General features: G+C 39.6%; 1 pseudogene across 2 annotated transcripts in view; it reads left to right on the plus strand.

Moving 5' to 3' along the window:
- LOC149069448 (toll-like receptor Tollo pseudogene) overlaps positions 1 to 13,221 on the plus strand; it is a 174,534-nt pseudogene that overhangs the window by 124,113 nt on the left and 37,200 nt on the right. Inside the window, exon 1 of one of the 2 annotated variants that reach the window (XR_016195093.1) lies at positions 9,880 to 10,380. The exons of the other annotated variant lie outside the window; for it this stretch is intronic. The product of XR_016195093.1 is annotated as a toll-like receptor Tollo pseudogene, transcript variant X1 (transcript). Of the gene's footprint in view, positions 1 to 9,879; positions 10,381 to 13,221 lie in introns of those variants that run through there. 2 annotated transcript variants of the gene reach the window in all.

Below are 13,221 nucleotides of genomic sequence, written 5' to 3' on the forward strand. Positions count from 1 at the left end.
TATCTGCGAACCGGGATCACGAGTTTCGTTGCACCGTAATCATAATTATTGTAAGAAATTCATTGAAAATGGAGGAATTCAATGCAAATTTCAGAGCGACCGAAGAATGAGCTATCCTCAGGCAGAATGCAACGACAACATCCTATGTAATAACAGAGGAGGAGAGAAATGAAGAGTGACAAATAACAAAAAAGAATAATAAGAAAGTAGACGAGAGAAGAAATTGTGTTTAGAAAAAAAGAGAAAGCAAAGCTAATAAAACTGACATTGATTGATTGGTTCGCCGTTTGGCGGCTTCTGATACCGAGAAGGGGAGGATGCCCGCAAGACGTGCTCCAGAAGCACACGCGGGTCAAAAAATAGCTGTGGAGCATTTGTGCCCTTTCAGACCATGTGTCTGATAACATAAAAAGAAAATAAACAACAATAATACAAACAACGGGGGCGGATGCGGGGAAAAATGGCGTCAAACATCAGTCAACAGCCGTGAAATGATGGCAATAAAATAAAAATTGCGCTCTTCCACGTCCGTCCGTCCGTCCGTCCGTCCCCCAAAGGGTAACGGTTTATTTTTAGAAATTATTCACATTTTAATCTGAACATTAACTGAACATAATCTGAACATAATCACATTAATCTGAACTTTTTACGTTCGCGGATTTGTCGCATCCGTTGATGACACTTTTTTTTACTCAAGGAAGTTTCTTCGCTGATAATTTTTGTTGCAACACGGCCATTTTCTGCACGCGAGGAGTAATTAGACCAACAATATATTGGTGATTCCGAACGGTAGACTTTTTTTATACTCATCGAGATGTTGGCACGCTAACTCCTCGGTGTGGGACGCCCTGCGATAGCAATTTTTGTATTTTTTTTTGTGGTCCAAACCCCTCCTTGCATACGCTAACCCCAGTGGTGGGGGGTTATTACGGGCGGTAGCAAAGGCGTACGCAGAATTTTACGCAGTAACTTTCAAGCGGCTTTGTCTGGGGTTGAACCGCCAACAACCCCCTCCCCCGTCAATGGGCGGTGGTATGGTTCGGGAAGCGGTAAGTATTGGACCCTGTGGAGTTGGCTCCAGTTGGGGGGGGGGGGTAGGCAATGAGAGAAGTTCTGGGGCAAATAGAAAAATTGAAGAAGAGGGCGATGAAGAGAGAACAAAATATGAACAGTCGACTTCGTTATAACGACCCCCCGCCCATTGTTTGACGGAAAATGGACGTAAAATTGAGAGGTCGTTATATCGGATGTTATATGGGGAAAAAATTGCTTCTCAACGGAATTAGTATTTGAGCAGAGAAAGAGAGAGAATAAAATATTACATTTTTTTTTTTTATTCAATGTAAGCAGTTGCAATGAAAATGCTGCATCGGAACAGAAAATAGTAGTGAAATTGTAATAATTAGTTACAATCGATCCGCTTACAACGTTTTTCCGCTTAGTACGACTTACTTTCACGGTCTCAACTTAAACTAATCATCATTAAGATTTCCCGCTTACAACGTTTTCCATGACGGTTTTTGAAAAAACGTTATAAGTGGGATCAACCGTACATGCATACATTCATTCTCCAACAACAAGAGTAAAAAGGTCGAAAACAATTTTGGCGAACGAAAAACACAGATTTTTCACATTTCTTTTCGAAAAAGAGGTGAGTTCGGTCGTTCTATCGGGCTGCACAGTTTTTTGGAGTCATTATATTAGATGAAAAATATAATAACGTCCGACGATTATGGGAAGATTTGAGCCTTATCGTTCCGGACGTTGAAATTGAATCGTCACAATAACGCACGGTCGTCGCAGCGAGTATGTACCCGGGTTCAACGGGCCAGGGTCGTTGTGCGAGTGTGACCCAAAACAGGCTTTCTTTCGATGCGTCCCATAAACCCAAACATCTTGAGAGCCGAACATACCTATTCTGGATGAAATGAATGATCAGGCAGTACATTTTAAATTTGACATGAAATTATTGTTGCATGTTTTTTCATGCGGAAGGTAGCATTGATGCTCAGGGAATTCGCACAGACAAATTGATGAATGTAAATGTACTCGCTGAATGAATGAATCATTCTATTAATAAAATAATTCAGTGGATACATATACGTGATTAGACACGTGAGACACTTCTTCGTTAAATGCCAAGTTTTCGGGCACCTACTGACCGAACTTTCGCATTAATTACGTCAGTTCGCAAGAAGCATCGATCGAACATTGCCGAGGGGTAATAACGAGTAGAAACCGAAGGGGTTCGGCGTTCTTGAAATTTTCGGGGAATCGTCAACATGAATGTGCTACTAGAAACAGAACAAGAATAGAAATAATCTCGAGAAGATGAGGAGGAAGTCGGACGAACGAAAAAGCCATTAAGTCACGCCAAGCGGAAGGGCAAACCTGCAGAATCTCCTCTCCTTGTGGTATTGTTGGTGTGGCAAAGCCAATATTGCAACGTCGGAAGGGTCTGGTTGTGTTAAGGTTCTCTCACAAGAAAGGAAACGTCTCAAACACATTCCAGACGTTCCTCCATTTCCAACGTTATTCCAGTGGAAGTTCCATGTGATCGATGTTACAAAATTAAAGTTTTTTTCTTCTTCTTTCAGTCTTGGCGCGTAATGCTTGTGATGCTTCATATAAATATTCTCTCTGTTATTTTTCTGCGATTTCTTGTTTTCTTGTTCCCTCCTAATATGCTTGCGAAAAAAAGAAAGAAAAAAACTTGCTCACACACTCCCTCCAATTCTGCATTTTCCCCCCTTATAAGTTTATACAAGAAGTGATTTCCCCTCCCCCCTCAAAGACATTTTTACCCAACCCTGGGGCATTTTAATGCTGTTATGCAAACATTAAGAGGAAAAAAATGTATCAAGAACGAGAAGGAAAAAAAAAACCTAATTAAAGTCAACGAGAAGGGAGAAGACTCTTTATTTCGACAGAGTTGGGCCAAAGCCGAGGAGGTTTTTTTCGTTTTCTTTTTTGCTGCTGCAGTTGTTATTGTTGCGCCCTTCTCTATATGCTCTGTTTTTCTTTCTCCTTCTCTAGAATTCCTTCAGAAAAAAAAAAAAACCTTTAATTTCTAAAAAATCTAAAAAAATTCCTGAAAAAAATCTAGAATCATTTTACTTCGAGCAACGTTTATCTTCATATGCGAGAATATCTTTGCTATTATTATGTTTTATACGAGAATATGCGTTGTAAATCAGCTGTCTCAACGAACCGACTGCAAAAGTTGATGTTAAGTGTTTGGCAGACCGACCCCATCTCGATTCGAAAAGTAGGTGCGACGAAAATAATAAATTGAACGCTCATATCCAGGGCCGCAACTAGGGAGGAGCAGGCGGATCTCGTGCCCCAGGCGCTGGACCAGATGGGGCGCAAATTTCCTTTTGAAACCTGAAACCTGTCCTTGAAAATTACAAGGGGGCATCAAAATGCACGCTTGCCCCGGCTCATATCTCAAGAATTATATAAAACATAAAAGTTTAGTTATTTACGAAATTACGGATAGTGTGTGTCGCTTAGAATAATCCACTGATATCTGAGTACGGTGAACATGTCTCTTGGCTGGAATACCAGACGTGCCTACAGCCTCGCAACAAAATGATTTCATGTAATATCGTTAGAAGTGAAAGATGTGAAGTATTATTAATAACCACCACCATGACCTGAAAATTTTTTCGGTGTTTCCTGAAGAACGAAACCGAAATCAAAATTGACTTAACCATGAAGTTTCAAAATCAATGGCGGAACGGGGGGACAGGATTCCCAGGTTTCCGATAGGAAAATCACGGCGTCTCCGAACGATGTTTCATCATTTTTACGTCTGAAAACAATTCCAGCGCTGAAATATTTATTACTAAAAAGAGGAAAAATGACATTTTTGTGAATCCCCAATTTCACCAACTGCTCGAACAGGATGATTAATTTTTCGGGTATATGAGAATGGATAAACGAACTTTTATTATATGTTGGAGAATAAAATAATAAATATATAATAAGGTATATAAAATAATATAATACAATATAATAGATAAAGAGACATGATTAAGAGATAAAATCCAAAAGCCAATCAAACTTCCAGATCTGCGTCGGTCGAAAGAATCGGCCGATAAAAACTAACAGAACCGAAATTCGCCGATGAGTGGCCGACGTCGGTGTAATCCGACGATGCTGTCGGAAGCACTGAGACCCCCACCCCGATATACCATGTGCTTTGTTTGAAACAAAGCCGCTCGAAAGTTCTCTTAATGCAGCTTTGGTTTGAAATGATCAGGCAAGTTCGGATGACGTCGGCTGTTGGTGGATTCGCCCGATGTCGGTACGCAGTACCACGGTGATCATAATCGTATTCGTTTCAGAACCCATGACAAGTGTTGAGATCGACTAGGCCCCGTGGTGTATGACTCTGAGGATACACAAGGTTCAACTTCAGGCAGAAGCCAGTGATATCAATCCAAACACAACAGGCATATTGTCCAACGAGATGCCAGAAAAAATTATCCCCATCAAAGGTATGAATGTCAAATATAGCCAAAATACAGCAACCCAATATAAAAGCATATATATCACGAAAGAAAAAACTAATAATTAATAATATATAACACACTGCCCATAAAAAAGATTATGGTTGTCTTATCCATAGTCCGTTTTAGATTAACTTTGCAGTGAAGGGGAAGCTACGAGGGAACCGCATCACTCGTTGCTATGGGAACGAAAGCCTCTTAACCAGTGTTCGCCAATCTCACTGAGAAAAATCTTTTTTTACGTGTAACGTAATTGCACAGTTAAATTAGTAATAATTATAGAATTAAAAGAAAACCATTGTGCCGATACTTTCAGAAGTTAAAGTGAGGTTTTTGAAATCATTTGTTTTGTTTTTTGATTAGAAAGTGTTTTAAAATTTAGAAAAAATAATTATCTTCTATCAGAGCGTTTCACTTACTCTTCATTGATGTGCCGTAAGTAACACTGAAAAAATTTCAAAAACATAGTAATATTTTCTCTGTGCAATATTTCCCTTCCCTCAGCTGAAATTAATTTATAAAAAAAATTCCAAACAATAATATGAAAGCAACATATAATTTTAAAACACTGTATATTAACCATTGCTCTCAAAAACTAGGGGATTTTTAATTTTTTCTTCAATTTATATGGAAAACATTAATGTTAAATAAAATTTTTGAAGCCAATCAAAAAAAAAAAAATTAAGAAGCAGATTAACTCTGTTTTGACGTGTAAATGCAGGAATAGCACCAAATAATAATAATTATACGGAAAATTTTAGAATTTTTTTTACTCACTTTTCATGCCGAAATTTCCGTCGCTCGACCTCCCACTCCCCCATTCCCTGAACGGTATACATCGATATGACACTTGTGTTCGCGACAGTTTTAGTCTTTCGTTACGGTTGATGTGCTGCTCATGGTTATTACGGATGATTCTTAGTGACTTTTGTTTACAGCGAGTATTCAAAAAGCAAAAATATAGTATTCAGGAATGGAAGAGCGGAGAACTTTAGCGTGGCTATCTCTGGTGAAAATAAAGATACAACTGTCACATAAAAGATGAAAGCCCAAACCACTGTGGAACACCCCCCCCCCCCCCTCCCACTTATTTTATCTGAAGAGACACTTCTAAGGCAAGGGGCATCTGGAGATACAAGTGGGTGGAAGATGGCGTTCGTTTGGCTGGGACCTGACTACGGCGCGGTTGCACGCGGTTGAGGTTGGGGGGGGAAGGCATCATCTATAGTTTTATTCTGTCAACGCACAGATACAACTGCAACCGCTGAGCGCGGTTTTTTCAATCGAGAAAATCCACATTTTTTGGGACGGTTGGGGTAACCGGAAAGCTGCCATCATGTATTGCAAAGGCTTGCGCTCCCTGATGACGGTTCGGCTGGACCTGCGGTTGCTCTCTTCCATTGTCTATTAAGTGGTTTGACAAGGAGGGTGATGCGATTTCGGATGCACTGGACAAAGGAATTGCTCTCCTTCTCAGGCTGCCATAAAAAAATGAGAGGAGAAGACAAATTCGAGGAACTGTATGGTGAAGTTCCATTAGACGGAAACTAATTCTTTGTTTGGCGCTTTTGCACTGATAACAATAAAAAAACCCAATGAAGAAAAAATTAAATTTTTCTAACGAGTGAAATGTTTTTGCTTTCCTACATGAGCATACATTGAAACTCGGTTATAATGACATTCATAAACTAACGTGATTACCTAAAACCGAGATGTATATTTTAGAACCCTTGAATGAAATGCATTGGATCCCGATTATAACGTGTTAGCAAAAAACCAATTAGTTACCTCTTCCAAAAGAGGACAAATTACCACGGGGCCCAACCATTTATAATAAATTCATAAAAAATTAGAAGTAAAAATAATCAGACATTTGAAGGAATATATTTTTATATTTGCAAATTCTCCATATCAAACTTTTGAAACATTTATTAAAAGCCTAAGTATGAACCGGGGATGAAATATGTCCCTAAGAGCTGCATTGTGTGTGTGTTTTGCTTTCATTATTGTCTTTTTGTTATTTATTTTTGTATCGTATATGAATGTGGCTGTCTATCTGTTGTTTTTGCAATGAAAAAAAACCTATCTAGTCCAGCGGTTCTCAACCGGTGCTCCGTGTGAACTCCCAAGGGCTCCGCGGCCCTCGAGGAAAATAAAAAAAGAACCAGTAAATTTGAAAAAAATAATTATTAATATTTTTGAATAAAAATAAATCAGTAACTTTTATGAATAAATAAAAAATAGGCCTACGGGGCTCCGCCATAGAAATTACATACTGGAAAGGGCTCCGTGGGTCAAAAAAGATTGAGAACCGCTGATCTAGACAAAACGTTGTATGCGGGTAATATAGAAGAGTGCACTAAGACAATTTTCACACCTACCGTTCTTTTCAAGCAGTTTTTAATTTACATACACACACAAAGCCACAACTAGGGAGAGCGGGTCCACTGTATCGAGTGCTGAACTAAAGGGGGCGCCGAATTGCCCCTTTAACACCACTCCTTCTAACCTTTCCTTACACGGGACGCCAAAAGCTTGCTAGCTCCAGTTAAAAAAGTATCCAGCTGCGGCCCTGTGTGTACCTTAAACCCTGCAACATACATACTGATGTACACGGCCACAACGACATGCGTGGTCAGCCGGGGCAAGCACGCATTTTGGCGCCCCCTTTTAATATTGAAGGAGAGATGAAAGGTTAACATTTGCGCTCCTGTCTGGCTCGGAGTTCGGGGCATCAGTCAGTGCCGTCTTAACGCATGGGCCCACCCGAGCACGGCCCGGGTGCCTCAAGAGAAGAGGGGCCTTCCAGAAATGAGATACGATTGAAATTTTAAAGGATTTACCATGTAGGGCCTCCTAAAAACCACTTGGCCCGGGGGGGGGGCCCATAATACTCTTAAGACGACCCTTCATAATGTTGTATCATAATGTTTTTTAAAATTTGATTTTTTACAGTTTTTAAAACATTAAATTTTCAGAAATTTTATTTCGATTCCTATCTGAATTTTTTTTTCCTGACCATCAAAAGAAATATATATTTTTTTAAATAGGTGAAAATAATTTTTTCCTTGATTTTTTTTTTGGTCATATGGGGTTTCCCAAAATTACAATTATTGTGCTTAATTTCCATTGATTAGAAATTTAATTAATTGGAAATTCACTTTAATTACAAAGAAAAACGTTCTGAATTCATGGCCAATTTTTTTAAACTTCAAAAATATGTTATTTAAATAATTTTTAATATATGTTATTTAAATTAATTATGATGATTCCAGTCATGATATATAAAAAAATTTGCGCGATTTGGTCACGAATCGTAAAAGCATCAAAAATGGGTCAACTTGTAGGTTGTCTTTCTTCAACTTTGAATTAAATTCAAACGGCAAATATTGTTACAGAAAATTAAATTTCATCACATGAATATTTTTATTAGTATATACAGTAAAACCCCTCCATTTTGTGAACACGGACAGGACAAAAAAATTAAATCCATGTAAAATGGGTGACCGTTAAAAAGAGGTTTGAAATTCATACTTTTATATATTATACAACTAAATTATTATTTGTCCGTAAAAGAGGGAATATCCGTTAAGAGGGGGAAGCACGAATTTGCATGCTAGCTGGAGCCAACTTCAGCTTGGCGAAAATAATTTAGCCAATCCCGAGATGTCACGTGACATTAAAAAATAAAAAACCTCGGTTGCTAACAGCAGTGTGTGTTTCACGCGAAATTCCACGGTTGCTGATAAGATCAACCGCGCCAGCCGAACCGTAGTGTGCCGGCAGCCTTTGTGTGAGTAGAAGACGCGACTCGTGTCAACACAAAAGCTTGAATTTTCGTGTTATGCCAGTATCGTGTTGTAGGTCTGCATGCTCTCTGCGGAGAGACTTTTTCAAATGGGAGACCAGCTCGCGCGCGCATTCACGCCTCAAAGCGTAAAAATCGTAGAAAAACTAACTTCAGCCGACCACCACTTTGCCGCCAACAGCGTTCGAACCTGTATCCTCAGAACCAGAGTCCAGCACGATGCCACACGTGGCTCTTCTCTGCACCCCCTTAAACCAAGTCTATACTCCTCTGTAGCTGCGGTCTCCAAAACCTTACGGCATACTGAAGTCTAAGTCGAACTAAGCCTCTCGTCAGTCACCAGCAGGAAAAGTTTAAAATCATTGTTGCATTGTGGTCATTTTAGTTGTTGCACTGACGCAGGGGTTCTCAACCGGTGCTCCGCGGAACCCCAAGGGCTCCATGTGTACCTCCCAGGGGCTCCGCGACGACTCGATGAAAATAATATAAATCGGTAAATTTGGTAGATAAATAAATAAAACAGGCCTACAAGGGTCGGCTGAAGTTGGTTTTCTGTGGTTCCTAACTTCAAGGCGCAAATGCGAGCCGATCTCCCCGTTAAAAAGTCTCGCCACAGAGAGCAACAGTCCTACAACGATAAATCATTCAATCATAACACTTCACTCGTAGTTAGAAAAACTGGTGGCAGATGGCAGCACTACACACTGTAATGCTTGTTAGCATTACAGAGAAACAAAAATAACTTCACGTCAGGTTTCACTACACGTACACGCACATTCCCGCATGTACCGATTCGTTGGGGGTTCCGCGGGGGGGGGGGGCGGGGTGCATGTGTGGTGTAGCAGTAGTGGGTAGGGCCTCCAAAAAATGGCTCGGGGATCCATGATGTTCTTAAGTCAGCCACCTCGTTGGGCAATTTGCCTGTTGTGGCGTTGTATTTGTATATTTGTATTTGTAAGGGGTTCTGCCATAAAAATTATGTACAAAAAGGGCTCTTTGAGTCACACAGGGCTCCGCCGTAGAAATTATATACTGATAGGGCTCCGCGAGTGCAAAAAGGTTGAGAACCGCTGCACTGACGGATATGAGTCACTCACGCGGGTGTGAAAATGATCTATAACGAAAAACTCGTCGTATGAAGGGTTTATCATCCACCGCGTGGAATAAAATGCAGTAAGAGCATGCGAAGAGAAAATTGCCCAGCAATTATTATTGGAGAAGTGTATTTGTTTTATCTGGCTGTACCTGTTAGCTAGGACAATGTACCAGCTATTATTGCTGTGTAATCATACCGCGGGACAACCCATTTCTTCGGGCAGAAAATAGAGCTTGTACTTGTTATAACTAGGTTTTATTTATTTCTGTCGGCTTTGATATAAACTGTGAAGAAAGGGGCACGAAAAAGAGAAGAAGGAACCGGTTGGATGTATTTGAAATCGCTGCTCGGCTGATGACGTGTACGTAAAGGGGCGGTTGCAGAAAGGAGGCATTAAAAAGAAAAGGCGCTGATGGGCATTTTTCTTTTGCCACTTCTTCTTATTACTGGCGTGTGAAGAGGAAATAAGAAAGAAAGAAAATAGAAACACATAAAATAAATGAGTTAGTTGACGGGCCTCTCGATGAGTGTGTGCGGCGCAAAAAGGGAATTTTTATAATTGAAGGGTGCGCCGCCAACTGTCGACAATCTTTACATAAGAAACGACCTCAAAACTTGTTGGATTTGAACGACCCTCCCACCGAACAGCTCTCTCTCTCTCTCCCCCCATACAGTGCAGTGCTGTTGTTTCAGTCAGTTGTTGCCTGCCTAGTCCAGCTAGTCTGCTCATCTATCCCGTGATATTGAGAAATGCTTCCACGTAGAACGGATTCGGACCCACGCGCTGGCTGCCTGCTCTAATAAAATTTGTCCATACCGATGAAACTTTGTAGTGACCGGTTCGATATCTACTATGAATGGATTAGAATTTTTCTGGGATTTCGTACTATGAGAGGCATCGACGCTCGTTGTCGAGGTTCAACGACAAAAGTGGCACAAACATTTTCGACAATTCTCTGGTAAGTATTTTTTAATGTCATCCGTGTGAATGAATGCGATCAATATAAATGATGATGAAAATTACAAGAGAATTTCAGTTAGCTTCTATTCTCATAATGATCAAATCGGTGAGAGAGAATTTTTCATCTTCGAATCAATTAATTAATTAAAAGTCTTATTTTTAAGGCGAAAATAAATATAGGTAAATGGGAATGAGAAAAATATAATTTTCTGATTGGTTATGTATATGGTTCGAAATGAAATTTTCTTTGTGTTGGAGTGTAAAGTATACAAAAATATCCCCGGTATATTTTTTTTCAATTCACGAGCAAACATTCGCCTTGAGAGTTTGAAACATGCGCAAGAAAGCTCTTTTTCGACACGCAAAAGCTCGGGTGCTTTGAACAAGTCAAAGCTTACTGCACGTATTGTGCTGCTTAAAATAAGTTCATTCTGCGTAGAATATACGATACGCTGCAAGCTGTACCATGTCGATCGTTTTATATATATATACCTATTGTTTTAGCAGGAATACCCAGTGCTGCCCGGGTTTTCCTTTTACGCATGGGGCATTAAAAAAAGTTATCCCGTGAAGGGATAAGCTCTGTCGTTGAAAAAACACACTGTTTGAGAAAATTGAGAATTGAAGTAAACGAAGTCATCGCTTAAGCCAGCGGTTCTCAACCGGTGCCCCAAGGGCTCCGTGTGCACCTTCCAGGGGCTCCGCGTCGACACGAGGAAAATAAAATGAATCAGTAAATTAAATAAGAGAGGCCTACAAGGTTCTACCATAAAAATTATGTACAAAACAGGGCTCCGCCATAGAAATTATATACTGAAAAGTGCTCCGCGAGTCTAAAAAGGTTGAGAACTACTGGCTTAAGCTATTGGTCCGACATTTTTATTTTACCATTTTGAATATTTGTCGGAGTCCAGTCAAAGTTTAAAGTAGCTTTAAGTCGAATAAGTGGTTTTTATTTCACCGTCGTAAACTTAGTTCTATGTAAAATTTGGCGCAGATCGGTTCAAAACTAGATTTCTATTAAGATTTGAAATATTAGATTTTATTTACAATTCAATCTCGATAACTTTAATGTGCAGCGGCCGACGAAAAACTTTGAGTTATTGTTAGTTCGACGGAAATTCCGATTTCGGAGAAAGAATAAAAGGATTTTTTAACAGAACCATTTTTACGAACATTTGCATTAGTAAAAAATTTACAACTACTTCGTTGAGGAGATTCTTGTTCAAATAACGTCGTTGTTTTTTTTAAGATTGTTGATGCGGTATTGGGAGGGATGCCCTTACTTTTCAACAACAAAATTTTTCTTGAGAATTAGATTTCTTTTCATTTCATCGGGTAATTTTTTTTCTTTTTCTAAAGTCTAAATCTTTCAACTTTCGCTTCGAAAATTTTTTGAAAAATCTACGCACAATCAGAATTAGCGTGGCGTTTGAACGCTGAATCCACTCGCAAGTGGGTGAAAGCAAAATGGCGATTTCCAAGCGACCAGACATAACAATAAAAGATTTGCAACCACACACAAGGGTGCTATCACACCGGGTCGCAAAATGTTTAGGGCCGTAAAACTGAATTTTATTATATTTATTACGTAATTACATTCAATCAGAACTGCTTTAAAAAGCCAGATCTTGGAAGTCCTGTCGATCTATTGATGAAAAATGTTTCAATTATGTTATAGTTATTCTTTTTCCTCGAAAAAGAGATTCTCTGGGCACGTCTCTCTATCAGACTTGAGTGCCACCCACCCATATTCAAAATATTTTTTCATGTATCAGACACTATTTTGTTTTGCATATGTTCGTTTACATCAGACTCCCTATCCACTTGAACTACCCAGTGGGCCTGTGCCCATAGGTTAAGGCGGCCTTACTCTTTGGAAACTTTTCGGAAAGATACTTTGACGGACCCGAAATCCGAGTATTTTAGGGGGGGGGGGGGCATAAATTTATTGTCGTCGGATGTATAGAGCAAAAATGAATTAATTGTTCTGGGCCTAATCCCTATCTTACCTCTCGTGGGGAAAGCCGCATGTATTAGACGGGGCCTCAAAACTTTCTTTCGCACCGGGCCGCTAAATGACCAAATCCGGCCCTGGTGACACACGACCAAGTTCATCGTCACTGGTCAATCCGTGTTTATTTATATACGAGACACTTTTAATTCCTCAAGTGAGGATGAATGCTATTTTTTTTTGTTTAATTTATCTCATACCCATAAACTTTGACTTAAAGAGAAATTTTAACACTAAACCCCCCCCCCCCCCCCCAATACTGAAGGTTCTGGAGCGCAGAGAAAACTTCAACCTATACTGCAGTTGAATTTAAATAAGATTATCTGATGAAAAGTGTCCCAAAATGGTGAAAAACAATAATAAATTTTGAACTACCGATGTTATTTTCTGTGAAAAAGTCAGGCATTTTCATGTCGGATAAAGGAACTGTTTTTGGGATTACAACAAACAGAGCTTTCATAGGAAATGAAAAAATAAAAAACGTCATTTCCATTTAACGTAGTTGGATACGTTAAAAGATATTCGAGCTATCGGAATCGACTATGTATATGTATATAGCAGGGCTTCACAAATCCCAGGAGTCAGGTCGCCATGGCGACTGAAAAATTGACATTGGGCGCGTAATTTTTTTCGAGTATGGTAACTTAATTCAAGTCTGAGGACAGCACATAAATTAAATGAAATTATGTCTGCTGGCATGAGCAAGGAATCCCGGACGGACAAGTCCTAAACTATGCAGTAAACCTCTCTTTTACGAACACCAAAGAGACAAATTCGTCCTTAAAAGAGGGGTGACCATTTATCAGGGGTTTGAAATGTATACTT

This window comes from Pholcus phalangioides, unplaced genomic scaffold, assembly GCF_987345545.1.
Source record: "Pholcus phalangioides strain wild (caught in Gottingen) unplaced genomic scaffold, Ppha-v1.0 ptg000022l_1, whole genome shotgun sequence".
Lineage (NCBI taxonomy): Eukaryota > Metazoa > Arthropoda > Arachnida > Araneae > Pholcidae > Pholcus > Pholcus phalangioides.